The following is a 23,564-nucleotide window of genomic DNA, read 5'->3' as shown; positions in this document are numbered from 1 at the left end:
ATATGTTGGTGATGGAATACTATTGCACTCAAAGGAATAATAAAGTGGAGGAATTCTATGGGAACTGGAACAACCTCCAGGAATTGATGCAGAGTGAGAGGAGCAGAACCAGGAAAACATTGTACACAGAGACTGACACACTGTGTGGTACAATCAAATATAATGGATTTCTCGATTAGTGGCAATGCAGTGACCCTGAACAAGTCGGACGAACCTATGAGAAGAACCACTATCCACATCCAGAGGAAACACTGTGTGAGTAAAAACACCAAAGAAAAACAACTGCTTGAATACATGGGTCAAAGGGATGTGGTTGAGGATGTAGACTCTAAATGAATATCCTAGTGCAAACCACAACATAGAAACAGGTTCTGATCAAGGACACATGTAATACCCAATGAAATTGCGCATTGGCTGTGGAAAGGGTGGGGTGAGGGGAGGGAGGGAAACAATGTGATTATTGTAACCAAGGAATAATATTCTAAATTGACTAAATAATCTAATTCAAATGGGAAAAATAAAAAAGAAAAAGAAAAGCAATAAAAAAATAAAAAGAAATGTAGATCTTGAAAAATAATCAAATGTACATTCTCTGCCAAAAAAAAAAAAAGTTGAACTCCTGGAGGAAGAATGCATATCAAAGTATAATATTTTTCACATTAGGCTTATTTATGTTCTTATTTTGGAGTTTGGATTTTATGAGTATTCTTTTACAACAATGACAATTGTGGGAGGATGTTTTGCAGGATAACACATATATAATGCAGATCAAATTGCTCATGACCTGTGAAGATGGAATTAACTCTCCTCTCTCCATTTTAAGATTTTATCACCAGAAGTGTATACAAGCCACTTATCCTTAAATGGGAGAGGTCTGTGACCTATGTGTGCAAAAGTGGGTGACAAATCAGAACCCACTGACTATCCCCTGGGAAGTTCTAAACAAAGATTTAGATGTAACTTGTTCACATAAAATAGTAGAATGCACATGAAGTGAAAAAAAAAGAATGATCTTTAAAAATGTCAAGAACTTCCTGTGACATCTTTCGCCTTCAACTTGACTATGGAGGAGCTCTTACTGAGGACTGCTTCTATGAGGACTACCACGTGGATGAGTGAGAAAGGCTGACTCCTTTCCCTGATTTGTTCTGAGAGGTACTAGCCTCCACTAAAACCTTTGTTTAATTGACCCCTAATCCTCCTTGCTGGGACCTCAGGAAACCTGTCAGCGTAAAGCCAAGGCATGAACATATAGACTAGCTTGTTAAGCTAGATTTCTTACTTTGCTCTTTCTCATTTCTCTACTTTCACTCTTTCTATATTTTATGAATAAATTGTTAAAAAATCATTTGAAATTAATTAATTCCTAGTGATTACACTCTGATAAATTTAGTCCAACCCTTTAATTTTAGCCTTTTACATTCTGGTCCTTACACACTTCTGGGAGTGGAAGGGATGGAAGGATGGACTCAATTGGGATCTTATAACTTCAAAAAGTATATGTTGATGTCATTACATGCAATTGGTAAAACAAAATATCTTCAAAAATGAATAAAAAAATAAAGAGGAGGGGCAGCTGGGTAGCTCAGTGGATTGAGAACCAGGTGTAGAGACAGAAGGTTCTAGGTTCAAATTTGGCCTCAGCCACTTCCTGGCAAGTTACTTGATCCCTATTGCCTAGCCCTTACCACTCTTCTGCCTTGGAGCTAATACACAGTATTGACTCCAAGACAGAAGGTGAGGGTTTAAAAAAATAAAGAGGAAATGAGTTTTATAGTAATTCAAATTGTTGCAATTTGATCATCTAGGTTTTAAATAAAAGCAAATTTTCAAGAAATCTCCAGAAAATTCAATGAACAAGAACAAAGCATTTTACAACTCTCCTAGATACCAGGGGTAGTACTGATAAACAATTAGTTTATTCATTTATAAGAATTTCTCCAGAATACTAAATTAAAAAGTATAATGGTGGAAGCTAGGTAAACAGTGAATAAAGTGACAGGACTGAAGTGTGGGTTCAAATCTGGCCTCAGAAACTACCTACTCTGTGATTCTTGGCAAATCACTTAATTTAATTGCTATTCCTGTCTTAGAATTGATACTAAGAAAGAAAAAAAAAGGCAAGACTTTTTTAAAAGCATAGTAGCAGTATAATGGCAGTCTTTTCCTAATATACTTTCTGAACTATATTAAAAATAAAACTTGGAAGGTTAATAATAATAAAGGCTGATATTTTAATAGTGCTTCAAAGTTAGCATAGTATTTAGCATGTTACTCCATTTAAATCTCATAACAGTCTTCCAAGGTGTATAGAGATTAAAAATATTATCTCCATTACACTATTGATAAAATTGAGGCTGAGACATTGTTGCTTGCCTATGAGAACATAGTAAAGTATTACAAATAATTTTGTATCATTTTCTCCAGATTGTCTCTTCAGCAAATGTGTTCTAATAATGAAGGCATTTAATTCAAATTCAGCTACACATCTGGTGACCACTAGATGCTAGAAACTGCACTAGTTATATTTTTTAATGCTATCAAGTAATTGTTGATCATTTATTCAGCACAAAGCATGTTCCAAGAATTGTTCTAAAGGCTATGAATACAAAGAAAGACAAAATAAATCATAAGAAAAAACCAGGTCTCTGTCCAGGAGAAGCCTACAGTATAAAGTAGGGAAACAAGGGAGCAAACTTGTAAACTAACAAATAAAGATCATAAATTGGAGATAATCATTACAAGGAAGGCATTCATATTAAGGGAAATAAAAGTTGTTTGGTTTTTTGCAGAAGTTGAGATTTTCCTAAGACTTGAAGGAATTAAGGAGGAAATAGAAAATGTTAGGGCACTCATAGGATGAAAGGATTGAAAAGAATTAAAGGAGTCAGAGAATCAGGGCTGTGTAATGGATGGGGTTTTAGATTTAGAATCAGAAGACAGGTTTTTGTGGGCTCCTTGTGGGCTAAGACTTTTTTTAGCCTCTTTGTAGCCTCAGGGATTCACACAATGGCACTACAGTGCCTCTCACATGGTAGGCACTGGATAAATGAATTTTGGCCTACAAATAACAGCACTGGTATTTATTGCCTAGGTTACTTAGCCTATTGAATTTGAATTTCATTTTTGCAATGTGGTTGTTGTACTAAATAACATATAATGCCTTTTTTTTTTATCACCAAATCTATGAACTAGGAAACATGCAACCTTCTCTCTATTCATCTACTGATCATGTTAAGTAAAGGATATTAATCTCTCCTGATCTCAGGTTCTTCACCTGAGACTGGCATAGTTTATAAGTATTTTGAAAATGAATGTTTTTATGCTTTAGATACCTCTGAGAGTTTCCAAAGACAGGCTATACAGGATGAAAAGGGCTATTATAGCCTAAAGGATACTCCCTAGGAAGACATTGAAGGTTAATTGCTATTTGCTATGTTTAAGTTAATAAAGTTGGAGGCTAATGGTTTCTTTTTTTCTCTAATGTTTCTCAATGTATATTGCCCAAAGTCTTTTGCTCAAAGAAACAGATTCTTTCTGTCAGAAATGCCTCTGTGCTTTTGTATAGCCATTAGAAATGTTCTCAATTTTTTCAACAGTCCCATAATACAAATGCTTTTAGACATTCAATGATCTATTTCTTTAGTAAAGTCTCTTTCTATTTCAGTGCTTGAGATTGATCTAATACCCAGGGGAGAAATATCATCAGGCTTTATAGCATTTTCACAGAGAGTATATACGTCCCCCCTTTAATGTAGATTTTTTTACTGTTTTTTTTTCCTTAAGAACATATTATGAAAAATCCAATTTCCCTGAAGATATGTTGGATTGTGCTATTTTTGAAAGCTGGAACCAACTTTCCTTCCTAACAACTTATGTAATTGGGAACTAAATATATGGGTGTTCAGTTATTTGGTAATTTTTCAAATTGTCTTTTGAAAGATTTATATGGTCTTATGAAAGAGACTCTTTATCACCAATCATGTTATATCTGATCCTCATTTAGAATTAAGTAGACACTTCCAGTGATAATGACTACATAAAATTTGCTAAAGAAGCCCAACTTGCCCATGAGCACTACAGTCAAGAAATGAAGATAACACCTGAAGAAACATTGTTCAAGAAGACCAAAGAAAATCACCCATAAAATATCTTACCAAGTCAAGAAGCACAGAAAGTGATTCAAGGGAAGTTCTACATGTGAACTCTGCAATAGCGATGGAAGAGGAAGCTAAATTCTTTTAGAACTTTGTTAATGGGACTTGATCCTTGGGTAAACTTTGAGCTGAGATGAAACAAAGGAATTCAAAGTCAACACATACTTCTAAAACTAAAGCCTAAAGCCACCAAAATATCTACCCTGGATTCTTAAAGCAAGAAAATATGATAGAACTGACTTCTATTGATCACTGTGCAAGGACATAAAGTTGAGCATTGTTATGGAATACCCTGAACAATACCAGGAGTTTAGAGTGGTTCAATGACCAGTTGTATGACTTGGGATCTCATGCTAAAAAAAAATACAAACAATGACACGATTTCTGCCTGACTTGACCACAGAAAGAGATGAATTCAAATCCTACCTCAAGATTTTAAAGGAGGGAAAATAAATGAATCAACTTTCCTTAATATCATAAATTGTATATGTCCAAAACCAAAATAGGAACTGAGAGCTACAAACTACCACATTAAAAAACCCTCAGACTCATTAATAATATAAAAAAAAATTAAAAAAAAACCCATCAACTTTAGGCACCCCTTGCCTACTATATTTTTTTCATTAATTTTCATTTAAAAAAATTTTTTTTTTATTTAGCCCCACTTTTACCTACACACACATAGAAAGCAGTATATGGCAAAATATGTAGATCATGTATTATATATTTTCTTTTCTCAGTTCATTCTCTGGAGGTAAATGTTAACAAGTATCCTTCAAATGCAAAATCTGTAGCTATATATAATGCTTTCTTGGTTCTATCCATTTCATTCTTCTTTTTCTCATTTGATTACAAGTTTTTTTTTTTTAATTTATCCACTCTATTTTTTTTATGGCTCAGTAGCATTTTATCTTAATCATATAGAACAATAAATTTAACTATTCCCCAATTGATAGACATTTCTCCAGTTTCCAATTCTTTGTCACGACAAAGAGAATTACTATAAATATTTTGGAAAATATATGTTCTTTTTCGCTCATCTCCTTGGGAAATAGACCTAGCAATTGTATTGCTGTATCTAAAAATATACCTCTTTAGAACTCTCTGGGCATAGTTCCTAATCACTTTCATGATTATTGGATCAGTCCATCATTCCACCAAAAGTATATTAGTATCCCCATTTTTTTGGAGTATCCCCTCCAACATTTGTCAGTTTGAACTTTGATCATTTTTTTCATCTGACTCATTCTACTCATGTTGTTTGCCCATTTATCATTTTGGGGGTGGCTCTTATTATCTTAAAGTAGACTGTTCTCTATATATTTTTAAATATGAGACCTCTGTCTGAGATATTGTCTATGAAAAAAATTTTCCCAATGTTTGCTTTCCTTATAATCTTAGCTATATTTGTTTTATTTGTTCAAAACCTTTTCAATTTATTGTACTCAAAACTATTCATTTTTATCTCTTGTGATGCTCTCTATCTTTTGCTTAGTCATAAATTCCCTTCCTATCCATAAATGTGATAGGTAAAATATTATCTAATTAATTTGCTTATGATATCTCCTTTTATGTATAGAACATGTATACATTTTTATCTTAAATTAGAGAATGGGGTAAGATATTTGTCTATACTTATTTTTTTCCCAAATTACGTTCCAGTTCTGCTGACAATTTTTACAAAAAATGATTTTTTATCCCCCAAATCTGGATCTATATTTTGGGGAAATACAAGGTTACTAAAATATTTTATTATATTTGTTGTGTGTCTGTTCTGTTCCCCTGACCTATCTTTCCATTTGTGAGTTACTAACAGAGAGTATTTCTAATAACTATTTTATAATACAATTTAATGTCTGGTTCTGCTAAATACCCTTTTATATTTTTTCTTTTTTTTATATTTTTGAGCAATTGTTCAACCAAATGAATTTTGTTATCATTTTTTCTAGTTCAATGAGATATTTTTTTTGCTAATTTGATTACAATGTCATGGAATAAGTAGATTAGGTAGAATTGCAAATTTAATTTTATTGGCTCTGCTCATTAATGAAAATTAATATTTCTCCAATTATCTACATATGGCTATTTGTATAAAAAAGTTTCATAATTATATTCATGAAATTCCTGGGTTTGTTTTGCAGAGATCCTCCCAGGTATTTTATTCCATCTGTGTTTATTTTAAATGGAATATCTCTTTCTATCCTTGCAATAGTTCATTAGCAATATATAAAAATGCCAGTGATTCATGGGTGTTTAATTTATATATTGCTATTTTGCTAAACTATTGATATTCAACTAACTTTTTAATTGAGTCTCTAGGATTTTCCATAGGTACCATATATCTGTCAAAAAGAGATAATTTTTTCACCTTTGCCTGTTCTGGTTCCTTAAATTTCTATTTCTTCTCCTTTTGCTATTGCAAGGATTTTAAATATTTAAATAATAGTGATAATGCATATGCTTATTTCATTCATGTTGTTATTGAGAAGATTTTTACCCTACCTCCATTATTAGTAATACTCATTGATGGTTTTATATAGATGTTCAGTATCATTTTAAGAAAAACTCATTTTATACCTATGACTTCAAGTGTTTTTCTTAAAAAGAATGAGTGTTATTCTTTTAATCAAGAGCTTTTTCTATATCTGTTGATACAATCTTATGATTTTATTATTTTTGTCATTAATATGAAGAACTATGTTAATACTTTTTCTTGTATTAAACCATTCCTACATTCTTGGTTTAAATTCTATTTCATCACAATGTATAAACTTTGTGATATACTGCTATAGTCTCCTAGATAATATTTTATTTTAGACTTAGGCATCTATATTCATTAATGACATTGGTCTAAAATTTTAATTCTTTGATCTTAGTCTAATTGATTAAGGTTTCATTACCATGTTTTGTTTCATAAAAGAAATTTAATGAAATTTTTATTTATCCATTATTTAAAAATATTTAATAGTGAAATTAATTTATTTTTTCATTTTTAATTGTCATGCAAAAGTTGTTTTGATATTGATTGTTGTGAGAACAAACTCATACATAACAAAAATCCCAAAATAAAACAAAAAAAATACATTGATATGAAAGATGACTCCAACAGTTCTTTCTCTGAAGGTAGATAGCATTCCACTGGAAAAATTAAATTAATATTCCTACCCAGATATATATTTTATAGAGTTTATTAGAAAGGGTAGATAGTGTAACAGTTAAAATTAGTTTCTCTCTGTCAAGGAGTATTATATTTTATGAGGTTTATTAAAGGTTAAGGATTAAAGAAAATATAGAATAAGAAAGCACAAGTCTAGGCCCAGAAAGGCCCATTCAATTTGACTTACATCATGAGACATGCATCTGCTGCGAAGCAGAAGTAGGAAAAGAGATCTTCAGTAGGCAGAGAACTCCTTTAAATAATAATTTGTGATCTTGTTCAGGTGAGAATTCAGTGTGATTACAAAGCATTCTGGGAAGTGAGCAAGGACTTCTGGGGACTGGAGTCCTGGGTTCAAGTCTCCATTTTTTACATTTCTCCATGTGATCTTTTTGGGAAATATTTTCCCCAAAAGGATCATGAAAACATAATCAACTTAAAGATTACAATAATTTGAGGATAAGAGAGAAAAAAAAGCAATAATTCCTGGAAGCATTGACAAAAAGCAAGTTAAGGGGCAGTCCCCTTTGGCATAAGAGTGTATATTCAAAATAAATGTTCAATCAACTACATCCAAAGTTCATTCTTGATCTTCTTGTGCAGCTTGTGGTCTGGAGGCTTCTTAATGTTGTCTTCTCCAACAGTTCAGTTTCTGGATTCAGAGAGGTAGCATCTTTCTTTATCTAAAATTCTTCTTTAAAGGGAATTTAAACTTTTCCATTTAAATAACAATATTTTTTTACATTTCCCCATGTTGTGGATGATTGAAATATACAGGATCACTTAGGGATGCATGGCTGAGTTATGAGGTATATGAATCAATTGGCAAGAGATATTAAAAAGACATCACAAAAATCCAAATAAAAAAGAAAAATTTCCGGATGAATATATAGACTATAAAAGCCTTATGTGTAAAAATTCTAAGTAAATAAAAAATAAATCTATTACAGTGCCTTGAATCAGGGCCCAATTAAAATGATCTAAGCAATGATGCATTTACCTGGTCAATAGCCAGGACTACAGAAAGGTACCACACTATGAAAGGCAGAAAAGGGACCAGATTATAGGACCCAGGGAGGAGCCAAGGTTTGGGATACTCATCTGTAAGTATTTTCAGACTGAGTGTGGACAAAAGGAAAGCCTATGTCTTAACAATGTAAACATGGTAAATTTGAGTCTTCACACTAGGTTCAAGACCTTTGCATTGGTTTTGAAGTGCATCAATCCATCCTGGATTGGCTTTTCTTTGGCCCTGTGCAATGGCTTTTTTTTGTATATCTTGTCTTGGAATTAGACAGAATTGTTATGTAAAGTTCCATAATTTTTAAAAAATAATTAGTGGCATCATTTTTATAATCTCAAGCTTTAGGCGCATGCATTAGCAAATGTATTTTAAACTTCCATTACTGTAAAATCAAAAAAGTTAAAGAAAATCTTAATGCTGGTGGCATGTGCTTTAAATATAAAAAGGAGAGAAAAATAAATAAAACTGAAATAGTATATTGCACATGCAAGAAAAATGTAATAAAAGAGTTTTAAAAATTCAAAAATGTAGCTTTTAATCATTGGCACACTGTGTCAGCTAAAAAAATATAGAATACAAGTCTTTCTCTCCAAAAATGAAATCCATTTCCTCTTCATATATGGTCATGATCCACTGTGAGTATAAGCAAATAAATTGAACAAGATAACATTTTTCATTGTTAAAGAACAGTAGTACAAATATGTAGGTTTCAATATCCCCAAAATTCTCAGGGTCCCTATTAATTACAATAGCAAACAAAGACTATCATATTTCACATAATTTTCTGTATGGCATTTTTAAAAGCCTATGAACTGATGGATATTAGTCACAAGTTTTTACAAATGTAGCAAATCTTTCAACCTTGGTATTTAAAAAAAGTAAAACTTATTTTGGGTTAAGAACATCATCAAGAAATCTAGATGTCATTCTGGTGGAAGTAAAGTAGTGAGCTGAAGTATAAATAAAGGGTACTCCTTTTTGAAGGCTTTTTTAGGGGTAAAAAAAGTCCTGAGATTAATTGCGCCAACTTCCATTCACATATATAGAAATGCAGGAAGGTTGAGGTTATAATTAAGTTTCACTTAAGTCACTAGAAAGGGCCTTAAACCTGGTGTTAGGGGTAAGCAAAATAACCAGAGATTGTTAAAAATTTTTTTCTAAAAATCATGTCTAGAAAAAAACCCTTAAAATCAATTGAGATATTTAGCACATTAAATTTTCCAAAGGTTGTTATAGCAATTGTAACCAGTTCTGATGAAGTCCATCTATCCTCTATGTGACAATTTACAAAAGTAAAAATAGGAAAGCTGTTTTCATATATGGGCTTAATTACAGTGATATTTGTTCAATATGGTTAAAGGGGAAAAGAAACAGAATTTAACAGTAGTTAAAACTCAGTACATGAAAGTGATTCAGTATAACAGAATAATATTGAATGCAGTAATATATGAACTTAAAATCACAAAGTTAAACCTTAAACAAAGCAAACAGTAAAATGCAATAGAATACAGAGATTTTCATTGGAGTCTGAAATGCTTTAAAAATATAACCTCCAATCTCTTTAAAGTTCCCTGGATTTTTATCCATTTAGATGCCTATTGTCAGAAGGCAAATTGATATGGGCTAAGGAATGGGGTCCGAGCGATCTTCTCAGGGCCACACCACCATGAAGTGTCTCAGGCCAGATTCCAACCAAAGACCTCCCTCTAGGCCTGTCTCTCAGTCCACTGAGACACCCAGCTTCCTCCCCAAAGTTAGCTAAAGGGTTGTAAAGAGCTGAGTTTTTCCTGACATGCAGGTGAAGTCAATAACAGGATCAATGCAATTAAAGGATATCCTTGTAAAATAGCCATGCTTTTAAGTTCCTGTTTGGAAAAACCTTTCTTCTTTCCCTCTTCTCTCTCCACTCCTATAATCCTCTGCTCCCAGTCCACGTGACTAACCGTAGTCTAAGGAAAAATTACCTCCCCATGTTTACAAGCTGGTAGAAATGAGTCCTGGGCCTGCATTGCTGGGATGGGATCAGTTGGGCCAGGTGAGCAAGAGAGAGGCCAGGAGGCAGAGTCAGAGGCAGAGCTGGAGTGGGCAGCTGGGGTGGGCAGGGCTGGAAGCAGGTGAGCAATCTGAATCAAACAGGTCCAGATTACAGGCAACAGTAACAGGGTCAGAAAGGCTGGAACCAGGTGATTGATATTGAATCAAGAAAGTCCAAAGCAGAATGGCTGCCGGCAGGAGGTGATCAATGGTTTTCTAAAAAAGCATCTTGGAGAAACGTGGCTTAGTAATCATTATCTAGGCTATCTTTCATTTTTTTTTTTAATTTGAGAAGTTTTCATCCAATCTGGTGGTCACCATAACTGTAACAGCTAAAATTAGTTTCTCTCTGTCAAGGAGTATTATATTTTATGAGGTTTGTTAAAGGTTAAGGATTAAAGAAAATATAGAATAAGAAATAAGAAAGCACATGTCTAGGCCCAAAGAGGCCCATTCAATTTCACTTACATCATGAGAGACACGTCTGCTGGGAAAAGGAAGTAGGAAAAGAGAGCCTCAGTAGGCGGAGAACTCCTTTAAATAATAATTCATGATCTCGCCCAGGTGAGAATTCAGTGTGATTACAAAGCATTCTGGGAAGTGAGCAAGGACTTCTGCGGACTGGAATCCTGGGTTCAAGTCTCCATTTTTTACAATAGTCATAGTTTAAATCTCATCATTCCTCTAAGTAACCTGACCACGACTTGCCTAGCCTTCCAATCCCTTCCTCTTTCTCCCTTACCTGTCTGCTCAGTTACCATGTTTGTTCCAAAGCAAAAACTCCCCAAAGCCTTTACTTTTATTGATGTAAAGCATGTACACAGATGCAAATCCTGGTGTAATTGTGTTATGTGAAGAATGTTTAAAGACAGGTCAAGATACTCAGGAGGGGGAGAGAATGAACTTCCTTGACATTATCCACCCTGTGATCCTTTGGGAGACCCATCTCTCCAATGGATCATTTAAATATAACTATCTTATAACTCTAAATACCTTCTAGATAAAAGTACAAACAATATTGCATTTTTATAAGAGGAAGTTAGATATAGTTAGAGATGAGGTTAAAATACAAAAACTGATTGATGGACACATTGACAAAATGCCAATTAGCGGGCAGTCCCCTTTGGCATAAGTTTACATTCAGAATAAGTATATTCAACCCCCTTCAGTTCAGTTCTTTATATCCCAAAGTTCATTATGGATCTTTTGATGCAATGTGTGGCTTCTTCAGGCATTTTTACAGCACCTTCTCCAAAATAATCTGCTTTCTTTATTTTGGGTGTTTGCAAGTTGTTTTTCCTGAAATTTCCCCCCAAAAAATTTAAACCTTGGATTTTAGGATAATTACAATCCCCCTGAGGAGGGTGTTGATAAATACCAGAATCACTCTGGGATACATGACTGAGTTATGTGGTATATGAAACATTTTTCAAAAGAAAAACAAAAACAAATTACTCCAAAAAATTCCAAATAAGAGTAAAAAATGAAATTCTGTATAAAAATAATAAGTACAGAAATTATAATAAATGAAATAAAAATCTTACATGTATAAAATTCTGAGTAAAAATATAAAGCTGTAACAGGTTCTTGAATCACAGCAAGGACCAATTAATGTGACTCATGTCCCATAAGCCTGTAGGGCAATAGCAGCAATACAGCACTTTCCCCTTTTGCAGCCAGGACTACAAAAAATTGCTAAAGTATAGTAATTTTCAGCAGCAAATGGGGAAAAAAAACAAATCATTCCTTTGTCTCATTTTACCTTCACTGTTAGGGATAAGGGGAGCCAGGATGATAGCCTACTGAGATACTTGACTCAGAATATTGTACATGGAGTGTGGTACAAGGGATTCTTGCATCTTAACATGTGTCAAGTTCTGCAACCTCGATTCTCACACTAGAAGAAAGGGGTGGTTGAATGGAGAGGGAGAGGCTGATCAGGGCATGAGGAGGCAGGGCAAACAAAAAGATCAGGGGTGGGACTGGGGGCGAGGTGGAGGGGGGGTAGTACCTGATACGGGGTGGAGAGGAGTAGAATGGATGAGGTCTAAAGGAGTCATAGTAAGGTAGGTGGGAAGAAGGGTATGGAAAAGGATTGAAGTAGGGATGGTACAGTTGGGGATAGGGGAGATAGATGGGCACTGGGTAGTTAGAAGGAGTGTATTAGTGATGGGATGGTAAGGGAGGGTAGAGAGGTAGATTGGGGGGAAAGGGTGTGAGAGGAATAGGGGATGAGCAAGGTCTGACAGGAAGAAGAGCTGAGGGGTTCAAGTCCTAGTTTGGGTCAGTATGAAGAGAAACATCCTCACAGGCCAGGTGGGATGATAGAGTGTGTTTCTTGCTAGATTTCACTGAAGAAGTTAAGCTAGAATGGTTTGGTTCTAAAGAAAGAATGGTTTTCTCATTGGAGTGGAAGATTGATTTATTAACAAGATATGTGCACAAGAGCCAGGATTTATAATCTTTGTTTTTAATAGCAAACTTCAAATATTTTAAGATCTTGAAGTCAGAAGAACCATATTTTGCCAGGTAAAAGATATGTCCATCCAGGTTTTGCAAAGCTTTCTAGCTTCTTCCTTTGTCAACCAATTCTCTTTAGGAAGATTGGGATCATCCCAAGAAGTAAAGTGTATTAATGGGTGAATCAGGAGGAATATTTCCTGATTTTCCTTGATTTGTTGCAGTATTTCCCATATTGTCTAGTTTGTCTGTCTTAATCTGCCTATTTAAACTAGTCTGAGTATTGCTAAATGGTTGGTTTGTAAAAGTTAATTTAGTTTCTCTAATAAAAGTATTATATTTTTAGAGGTTTATTCAAGATTATTAGAAATCAAGTATAAAGAAAATACAAAATAAGAAAGGCACGTGTCTATGGCTGAATAGCCCATTCACAGCCACTTATTCTACATCTTGAGAGGCATGTGTGCTTAGAAGTGGAAGCAGAGAGAGAGAGAGACCAAGTGGGCTGTACAGTCAATTTAAAAACCCACTTTGTTCTTAGCCCAGGTGGATATCTCAGGTGAGATTATAGGGAATTCTGGGAAGTATCAAGGACTTCTGGGAATTGAAGTCTGGGGTTCAATTCTCCATTTTTACAAGTCCCCATTTGATCATTATTAGGAAATATTTCCCCAAAAAGGATCATGAAAACATAATCAACTTAAAGATTACATTAATTTCAGGATAAGAGGAAAATAACAAAACAAGTGATTGCTAGATGCATTGATAAAAAGCCAGTTAGGGGGCAGTCCCCTTTGGCATGAAAGTATATATACAAATAAATGTTCAATCAAAAACACCCAAAGTTCATACTTGATCTTCTTGTGCAGCTTGTGGTCTGGAGGCATCTTCATGGTGTCTTCTCCAAACAGTTCAGTTTCTGGATTTGGAGAGGTAGCATGTTTCTTAAGCTAAAATTCTTCTCAAAAGGAATTTAAACTTTGCAGTTTAAAATAATAATATTTTTACATTCCCCCCTTGAAGAGGGTGATTGAAAAACACAAAGATCATCTAGGGATGCATGGCTGAGTTATGAGGTATATGAATCAATTGGCAGGAGAAATTAAAAAGACATCAGAAAAATCCAAATAAAAAAGGATAATTTCGGGATGAAATATAGACTATCAAAGTCTTATGTGTAAAAATTCCAAGTTAAGGAAAAATAAATCTATAACAGATCCTTGTATCAGGGCCCAATTAAAATGATATAATCAAGGAAGCATTTTCCCAGTTAGTAGCCAGGACTATAGAAAGTGTGCCACACTATGAAAGACAGAAAAGGGACTAGATTATAGGAGCCAGGTTAGAAGCCAAGTTTGGGAAACTCGTCTGTAAGTATTTTCACAAAGAGTGTGGATACAAGGAAGGCCTACATCTTAAAGTATGTTAAGCTTCACAACCTTGAGTCTTCACACTAGGTTCAAGTCCTTGGTATTGGGTTAGATGTGCATCAATTCTTCCTGGATTGGTTTCTCTGGCCCTGTGCAATGGCTCTTTTGTATATCTTGTCCTGGAATCAGACAGATTCATTAAACAAAGTCCCATAATTTTTTTTAAACAATTAGTGGCATCATTTTTATAATCTCAAGCTTTTGGGGCTTGCATTTACAATATAGCAAAAATATTTTTAGCTTATATTCCTGCAAAATAAAAAAGTTAAAGAAAATCTTAAAAATGGTGACATATGCTTCAAACATAAAAAGGAGAGAAAAAATAAAAACCTGAAATAGTATATTGCACATGCAAGAAAAATATAATAAAAGTTTTGAAAATAAAAATATAGCTTATAATCATTGACACACTGTGCCAGCTAAGAAAATATAGAATACGAGACTTTCTCACCAAAAGTGGGATCCATTTCCTCTTCATGCCTGGCTATGATCCACTGTGAGTGCAAGCAAATGAATTTTACAAGGTAACAGTTGTTTTTTTTAATATAAAGAACAGTAGTATAAATATGTAGGTATCAATATACCCAAAATTCTCAATAGCCTGATTAATTACAATAACAAACAAACCCATTATTTTTTTTACATGAGTCCACTGTATGACATTTAAAGAAAATGGATACTTGTCACAAGTTTTCAGGTATAGCAATGTTTCAACCTTGGAAAACATATTTTTAAACAAAATAAAACTCATTTTGTGTTTAGAACATCATCATGAAATCTAAATATCATTACAAAAAATGTGGCAGAGGAGTCTAGGAAAAACCCAAACCCATGTACTATTGATGTTGGGTAAAGTGAGCTGAAGAGTTATAAATGAGAGATGCTCCTCTTTTGGGGAGCCATTCAGGGGTACTATATGCCCTGGGATTAACTTCCCAGCTTCCATTCACATTTTTCTAAATGTGGGAGGTGGGGGGGTTATACTTTTATTTCACTTCAGCTACTAAAATGGGCCTTACCTCCTGTTAGGGGCAGGCAAAATGACCAGAGATTGTTAAGAAAAATATTAAAATCATGTCTATAAAACCCTTAAAATCAATTTGAGATATTTACCTCATTAAATTTTCCAAAGATTGTTATACAATTGTAACCAGTTCTGATGGAGTCAATCCATCATCTATGTGACAATTTACAAAGTCAAAAATAGAAAAGCTGTTTTTACATGGGCTTACTCAATAATTTTTATTCAGTATAGCTATAGGGGAAAAGCAACGGAATATAAGAGTATTTAAACCCAGTACATTAAAATGATACAGTGTTACAGAATAGTACTGAATGCAGTAATATATGAACTTAAACCAACAAGATTAAATCTTAAATATAAAATGCAATAAAATACAGAGATTTTTATAAAACATTGGAGTCTGAAATGCCTTAAAAATATAACCTCCAGTCTCTTTAAAGTTTTGTGTGTTTTTATCCATTTAGATGCCTATTGTCAGAAGGCAGAAAATTGGTAAGGGGTAGGCAAAGTGGGTCAAGTGACTTACCCAGGGCCACAACACCAGGAAGTGTCTCAGGCCAGATTTCAACCCAAGACCTCCCTAGGCCTGGCTCTCAATCAGCTGAGCCTCTCAGCTGCCCACCCTCCCTGCCCCCATAGTAAAGGTGGATTTTGGGAATCTCAAATTTTGCTAAAGAGTTGCAGGGAGCTGAATTTCCCCCCTGAACTAGCAGAATAAGTGTACTCAAAATATATCCTTTTAAATACTTCATGCTTGTAATCAACTTCCTTCTCTTCATTCTCCCCACCTGTGATCCCCTGCCCCCAGTCTACATGGATAATGATTGTAGCCTAAAGAAAAATCGCCCCCATTTTTTACCAGCTGGTTTTTGATCCTGAAGAAATTGGGTCTGCTACCAGCATCTTGCATCCTGGGTCTAGGCCTGGGGTGATGAGCCATCTGGGTCAGAGGCTGGAGATGCTGGGTCTGGGCCAGGGCTGTGCCAGATGAGGGAGAGCACTGGTCTGGATCACTGGAGCGCATAAGGAGGTAGGCAGTAGGAGGATTGAGCCAGGCCGGGCAGGCAGGGCTGGGACCAGGTGAGAGATATTGAATCAAGAAGGTCCAAATGGATGGCTGGAACAAGTTGAATCAGCAACAGCTTTGGGAGGATAAAAAATCTTTGCAAGAAAATGTGGCTTAAAAAATTATTATCTAGGCTATCTTAAAAAAAATTGAGAGTTTTTATCTCATTCCATTTGGTCACCATTAAACGTAACCATTAATTTAGTTTCTCTACTAAAAGTATTATATTTTTAGAGGTTTATTAAAGAGGTTTATTAAAGAAATCAAGGATAAAGAAAATAGAAAATAAGGAAGGCATGTGTCTAGGGCTGAATAGCCCATTCACAGCCACTTACTGTACATCTTGAGAGATGTGTGTGCTTAGAAGCAGAAGCAGAGAGAGAGACCAAGTGGGTGGTATAGTCAGTTTTTAATACCCATTTTGTTCTCAGCCCAGGTGGGTATTGCAAGTGAGATTATAGGGAATTCTGGGAAGTACCAAGGACTTCTAGGGATTGAAGTCTGGGGTTCAAATCTCTATTTTTACAGTTTAAACAATGAAAATTATCTAAAACATAAAAAAATGGAGGCCCAAAGTTTTTCAATGTTTTTGTGGAAGGTAATGAGAGGAGGTTTAAAACAAAAAGCTAATGTAAGGAAACAGTAATTGTTGCACAGCCATATTATTAATAAAGTATGTGTATTTAGTGCAATTATTATGGTTATTAATGATAATATAAATTTATAATTATTGTTAATCATTAATAATAAGCAATAATAAACAAGTATCAATCATCAATAACAATTATTAGTAATTAATAATAGGAGGTAGCGACTGATAATAGTTATTGAAAATTAATAATTATTGTTTTTATAGTATTATTAATACTATTGAGATCTAAAATTATTCCATAATATTGCATGTAATTAATTCGATTTAATGGTGGCTTTTTTCAATTTTAGAAATTTTGTTTTAATTTTAAACTCAATATTATTAATATTTAACTAATAGTAACCCTTTTATTTAAATGTATTCAATTTAATATCATTATTTTAGATCACTAGTAGCCTTAGCAAAGATATGCTTTTTATTTTCCTGCAGTTTTAATTCTGGAGTGTAAGTGGTGCTATAAATGCATGTGGAGTGGAACACACTTGAGGCTAGATGGTTATCTAAAAGCAGTCAGATAAAGGAAGAGAAAGAAAAAAAATTGTGTCTTTTGATATGCTAAAGGAAGCAGGCAGGGTGTAAGAAAAGTTTGAGGGTGGGGGAGGGAGTGAAAATTCAAAAGAACTTCCTAGTAAAAATGCAGTCTGTTTCCCCTCCCCCAGAGTTTAGTCAGTGGCCACATGTTTTCAAAGTTGGGGGTGGGGAGGGGGCTCCTAACTCTAGTCCATAGTCTGGAAGGAACCTCAGGATTAATTTAATGGGTGTCTCCACAGGGTAGGGGTGGCTAGGTCCCTGCAGCAGTGACTCAGGGGGGTGTGACCTGCAAGGGAAGTTCAGGCAGACACTGGGCTGGGAAAGACAAGCTGGGTCCTAGTGCCCTTTGATTTACAAAAGACTCATACCCATTTGGAATGGGGGTGGAGGGGTTTACTTCCATGAGCTGCTTTATGCTGAGCTGAGCAAAGACAGCAGGCATCTGTGAGCCAGCATCAGCTTCCTACACTGTATCATACCCTGGGAAGAGTGCAGAGGTGAAGAAACAGGAGTCTCTGTTTTCCTGCACCCAGGGAAAGTCAGACTGTCAGGGGGTGTGTGGAATCCTGCCTATCTTCTAACACTCCACTCTTGTCTAAAACAGGTGGAGGGGAATGGGGAACCATGAGGTGAAAGTCCTTAAATATCCTGGGGGGGGCAGCTGTTCCCCTGCCTGAGTTCTAAAAACCCCCAGTTCCCTTACTATCCCACCTGTATTTATGCTAAAGGAATGGGGGGAGGGAGGGTCTCACCAATCAGTCTGGGGAAGCACTTTAGATGGCTCTGCTTCTCTATTAGACAAAGTATATTTCACATATGAAGGCAGGTAAGCAAACTGAAGTCACTTCTATTTACCTAAGCTTACCTAAGCACTCACTCAAAACTTATCTCAGAAGAAAATTAAAGGTCCAAAAAAAAAATCCCTTCATGGTTGCCATATGTAAGAATTAAATTAATATTCCTACCCAGATATATATTTTTAAAGTTTATTAGAAAGGATAGACAATCATAGTTTAAATCTCATCATTCCTCTAAGTAACCTAACCACTAATTGCCTAGTCTTCCAGTCCCTTCCTCTTTCCTCCTTACCTGCCTGCTCTCTTGCCATTTTTGTTCCAAAACAAAAAGCCCCAAAGCCTTCACTTTTATTGACATACAACATGTACATAGATGCAAATCCTGGTGTAACTGTGTTATGTGAGGAATGTTGATGGTCAGGTCAGGCTACTCAGGAGGGGGAAGGAATGAGCTTCCATGGCACATCACATCATAAGTCTTTCAGGATTGTCCCAGATCATTGCATTCCTGACAGTAGCTAAGTTTTCACAAATAATAATCATCTAATATTGCTCTTATTGTGTACAATGTTCTCCTAGTTCTGCTTATTTCACATTGCATATGTTCTTGCTAGTCTTTCTAGCTTTTTCTCAAATTATCTTGCTTATCATTTCTTATAGCACAATAGTATTACATTAACAACATGTATTACAATTTGTTTAGCCATTCCCCAGTTGATGGACATATCCTTTATTTCCAATTCTTTGCCAAAAAAAAAAGTAACTGTAAATATTTTTGTATAGGTGGGTCCTTTCCCCTTATTTTATTATCCCTTTGGGATAGAAAATCCTGTAGTGGCAGTACTGGATCAAGGGGTATGCACAATTTTAAAGCCCTATAGCTATAGTTCCAAATTGCCCTCCAGAATGGTTGGATAAGTACACAACTCCACCAACAATGCATGTGTACCAATTTTGCTACATTTCCCCAACATTTACCAATTCCCTTTAATGCATTATTGACCAATCAGATAGGTGTGATGTGGTACCTGAACATTGTTTTAATTTGCATTTCTCCAATCAAGAGGGATTTAGAATTTTTATATGATTTTGATGACTTTGATTTCGTCATCTGAAAATTACTTCTTCATCTTTTGCCTATTTGTCAATTGGAGAAGTACTTGCATTCCTATAAATTTGACATAGTTATTTATAAATTTGAGAAATTAGGCCTTTGTCATAGACAGTTGTTATAAATTTTCCTCCCAATTTGTTGTTTTCCTTCTAATCTTGGTTAGGTTAGCTTTATTTGAACAAAAGATTTTTTAATTTAAAATAATCAAAATTGTTCATTTTACATCTTATAATACTGTCTTGTTTAGTCATGAATTCTTCCAATCTCCAAAGATCTGCCAGGTAAAATAGTCTCTGTTCCCATAATTTAATTCTGGTATCACTATATCTAAATCATATAACTATTTTACCTTATCTTGATATAAAGTATGAGATAATGGTCTATAGTTACCTTCTGCCATAGTGTTTTCCAATTTTTCCATCAGTTTTTGTTAAAGAGTAAATTCTTATACTAAAAGGTGAGATCTTTGAGTTTATCAAGCACTAGGTCACTAAGATCACTTATCCCTATATGGTGTATATCTACTCTACACCATTGATGTACCACTCTATTATTGAACCAATATCATATTATGTTGATGATTGCTAACTTATAGTACAGTTTGAGATCTGGTATAGCTAAGACTCTTTCCTTTACCTTTTTTTTTCATTCATTCTTATGATATACTTTATCTTTTGTTTTCCCATATGAATTTTGTTATTATTTCCTAGTTCTATAATATAATTATTTGGTAGTTTGATTGGTATGACACTCAATAAATTAATTAATTTTGGGTAGAATTGTCATTTTAATATATTAACTCAGCCTACCCATATATGCAATTGGTAAAAAAATGCTAAAAACATTTTAAAAAGATGAATAGAGATGTTATGAAGAGATCAACATTTTGGAAGAAAGTAGAGATTATTTGTATTTTGGACGCCTCCAGTTGACCATATTTAATACGTAATTGGTGATGCTGGACAAAAATTCAAAACAAATTATTTTTAGTAAATACCTTTGAAATTAACATAATATTTTCTAAAAGAAAATATTGATTATTTCTAAAGTAGGAATATATCTTGTATTAACTATATAAAGGTAAATACAGATGATGTAGATAGAGATTGACATGGGAAATGTCAGCATTAAAATAATACACACACTGATGGATTCTTATGACATCACCAAGGAAGAGAATAGAGAGTGTTATAATTAAAATTAAATAATATTTCTTGCTACCCAGAGGTATATATTTTATAAAGTTTATTATGAAGGGTGGACAATCATTCCTAAGTAACCTGGCCACATGGAGCCTAGCCTGCCAGTTCCTCTCTCATTTCCCCCTTACCCCCTGCACTGTCCCTTCTCCTCAGGCTTCCCCTCATGGTCTTCTCATCCATCTCTCCCTTTCTCTCGTTGGTCTCCCCTGTCCTGCCCCAAACCTTAACTTTTATTGATGTACAGAATGTATGCCAATGCAAGCTAACCTGGAACAACTGCGGTATGTCAGGAATGTTTGATGGACAGGTAAAGTTACTCAGGAAGGGTTAGGGGATGAGATTCCTTGACACAATAGAAAAAAAAGAAAGTCTTAGACAAGGCCTTAAAATATACAAATTGAAAAAAATGAAAAATATGTGGATAACAATTTAAGAAAAAAGGGGATTGAAAAGTGGCCAAACATTTGGGAAAATACCTAGGAAAGAGCAGTATATGAAAATCCAGGGTGATAAAAGTGTCTAAGAGGAGTGGTTGACCAATAATGTCCAAAGATTGGAGACTAAAAAAATAGGACTAAAAGAAGACAATTTTGGCACTATTTTTATGCTCCCCAATAATTTTAATACTACATACTTAATGTCAGAGAAAATTAGTTAGATCACTATCTAATTCATTTTACATTCTATATTTATATATACAATGTCTAAGACCTCATCAGCTCTATTGGATAGCATGTCAAATTTTTGCCTAATGATGCCCTTCCATTTAGCTAAAATTGTTTCATTTTTACATAAAAATTTGTTAACCTATGTTTCTCCCCTTCTGATTTAATTGTGCAGTTTCCCATTTTTAAACTAAAGCATAGTTATTGTAGTCATTGTTCAGATGTTTCAATTATGTTTGACTTTTCTTGACTTCATTAGAGCTTTTCTTAGCAAAAATACAACTATATATATTTAAATTATTCTTGCTCCTCTTTTAAAAATGGAGGCAGAATTTTGCTCTCTCTGTCCCTGTTGGACCTCTCCCACTGAAACATTTTTCAACATTCATCAATAGTGACTAAATAATAAACAAATGAGAGTATGAATGGATAACTTATAAATTAAAAAGTTGGTATTTAGTACTATGTGATAAACACTAGAGATAAAAAGAAAAAAAATAGATAGCTAATTTCCCTCAAACAGTTCACATTTATTAAGAAGAAAGTTCAGCAGCAATACAGATAGTAAGGACCAGGAAATCCTAGGTCAGTGATGGTGAACCTATGGCCAAAAGGGCACACAGTGTGGGCATGCCTACAGTCACCTGCCAGAGTTCATTACTAGAAAGCCAGAGGGACTGGGGTGGTGTTGTCCCCCCTCCCTCTCCATGCACCTGAGGACATTTGAGGACATTCATCATTTTACCTACCTCTCTGCACAGCAGATCAATGGGGGTACTTCCTCCCTCTTGTCTTGGGTATGGGGGAGCACAAGGTGGGTAGAGCATACAGTAATCCATCTCTGGGTTGGAAGGGCACAACATTTGGTCCAGGGGTTGGGGTGAGGGTGGATCCTATCACTCTATCTCTAAAAGGTTTACCATCACTCTTCTAAGTTATATAAGTAGGTCAGATGATAGTGGTAGTATACTTTAGAAAATAGAGGCAAGAGAGATGGAAAAGTCTAGAGTACTTTAGTATAGAATGTTTGGGTAGACAGGCCTGGGGAATGTTCTTCCATGCCATCAGTAGAAATGAAGTTATTAACATCCTTCTCATGTAAGTCCTATGAATAGTCAAGTGGCAAGAAGGCAAAAGCAACTTGGTAATGGTAGGTATTCTTGCCTCTTCACCATTCTTCTATTTCCAATGAATTCTAGGGTTTAGGAACAATGCAAAGATAATGGGAATATTCCTTCCTAGTGATGGCAAGCCTGTATATGCCTTTTATAAACTTGGTGATTTCAGGCTTTGGAAAATGAAGAGATATCAAGCTTGGAGGAGTAACATAGCCAATAAATGAGGCATAACTTAACCTTGATATTTTGTCAACTCCATGGTGGTAATTGTTGTTTTTTGTATTCCAAGAAGACCCCAAATGACATCACTGGTGATATGGTTTGACTTCTGTAACAATTAAAAGAGTGATTACCATAAACTGTTACAGATAAAAGAGTGTTGCCATAAATTGTGACTGCGGAAATATGGTTTTCAAATCAAATATAAAGTGGTTGCCAGGGAAAAATTCCCAGATATGAAATATACCCAAGTCAGCTGGGTTTTATAGAGATTTTAATTAATACAAATTAAGGAATTAATGAAAGGGAGAGAGAGAGTAAGAGGAAATAATGAGAAAAGGGCTAGGTCAGCCCAGGCTAGCCTAGGCCAGCCTAGGCCCAAACCCTAAGAGAGAGATCAGTCAGTCTTTAATCCACTAACCACAAGATTTGTCCCAAGCAAGATTCTAGTGTTCAGAGAGACCCACCAGTTCAGCTCCTGAGCTCCATTTCAGCTTCCAAGGCTGAATTTTTTCTCAGAGGCCTTCTGATTCTCCTTTTAAAGAGAATTTTCTCCTATGTCACCTCCCCTAAGTTCTCACATCTACCAATCACAATAGATGTTTTCCAAAGGACAGATCATTCTTAATTCACACCTGAGTAGACTAAAACCTCACACCTCTTTTGTTAAGGCTTGTCCCTTACAAGTTTGCAAGTTGCCTGACCTTCATAGGTACTTAGCACCTTCTTAAAAATAGACTTAGTTTAAGGCTTTTGCTTCACTATAAGTATGAGTTAAGTACTTTTTCATTGTTCAGTAGGGAGTTTACAACTTTATCTCCCCCTAAGGCACTGTCTAAGTATGGGTGGAGTAATGTAAAGTTCTCACATACTTTCCTGACTAAGTCCCTTCATTGTTTAAAATGAAGAATGGT

This window comes from Monodelphis domestica, chromosome 1 (genome assembly GCF_027887165.1).
Source record: "Monodelphis domestica isolate mMonDom1 chromosome 1, mMonDom1.pri, whole genome shotgun sequence".
Taxonomy (NCBI): Eukaryota; Metazoa; Chordata; class Mammalia; order Didelphimorphia; family Didelphidae; genus Monodelphis; species Monodelphis domestica.
Note: the sequence above shows the minus strand (reverse complement) of the source record.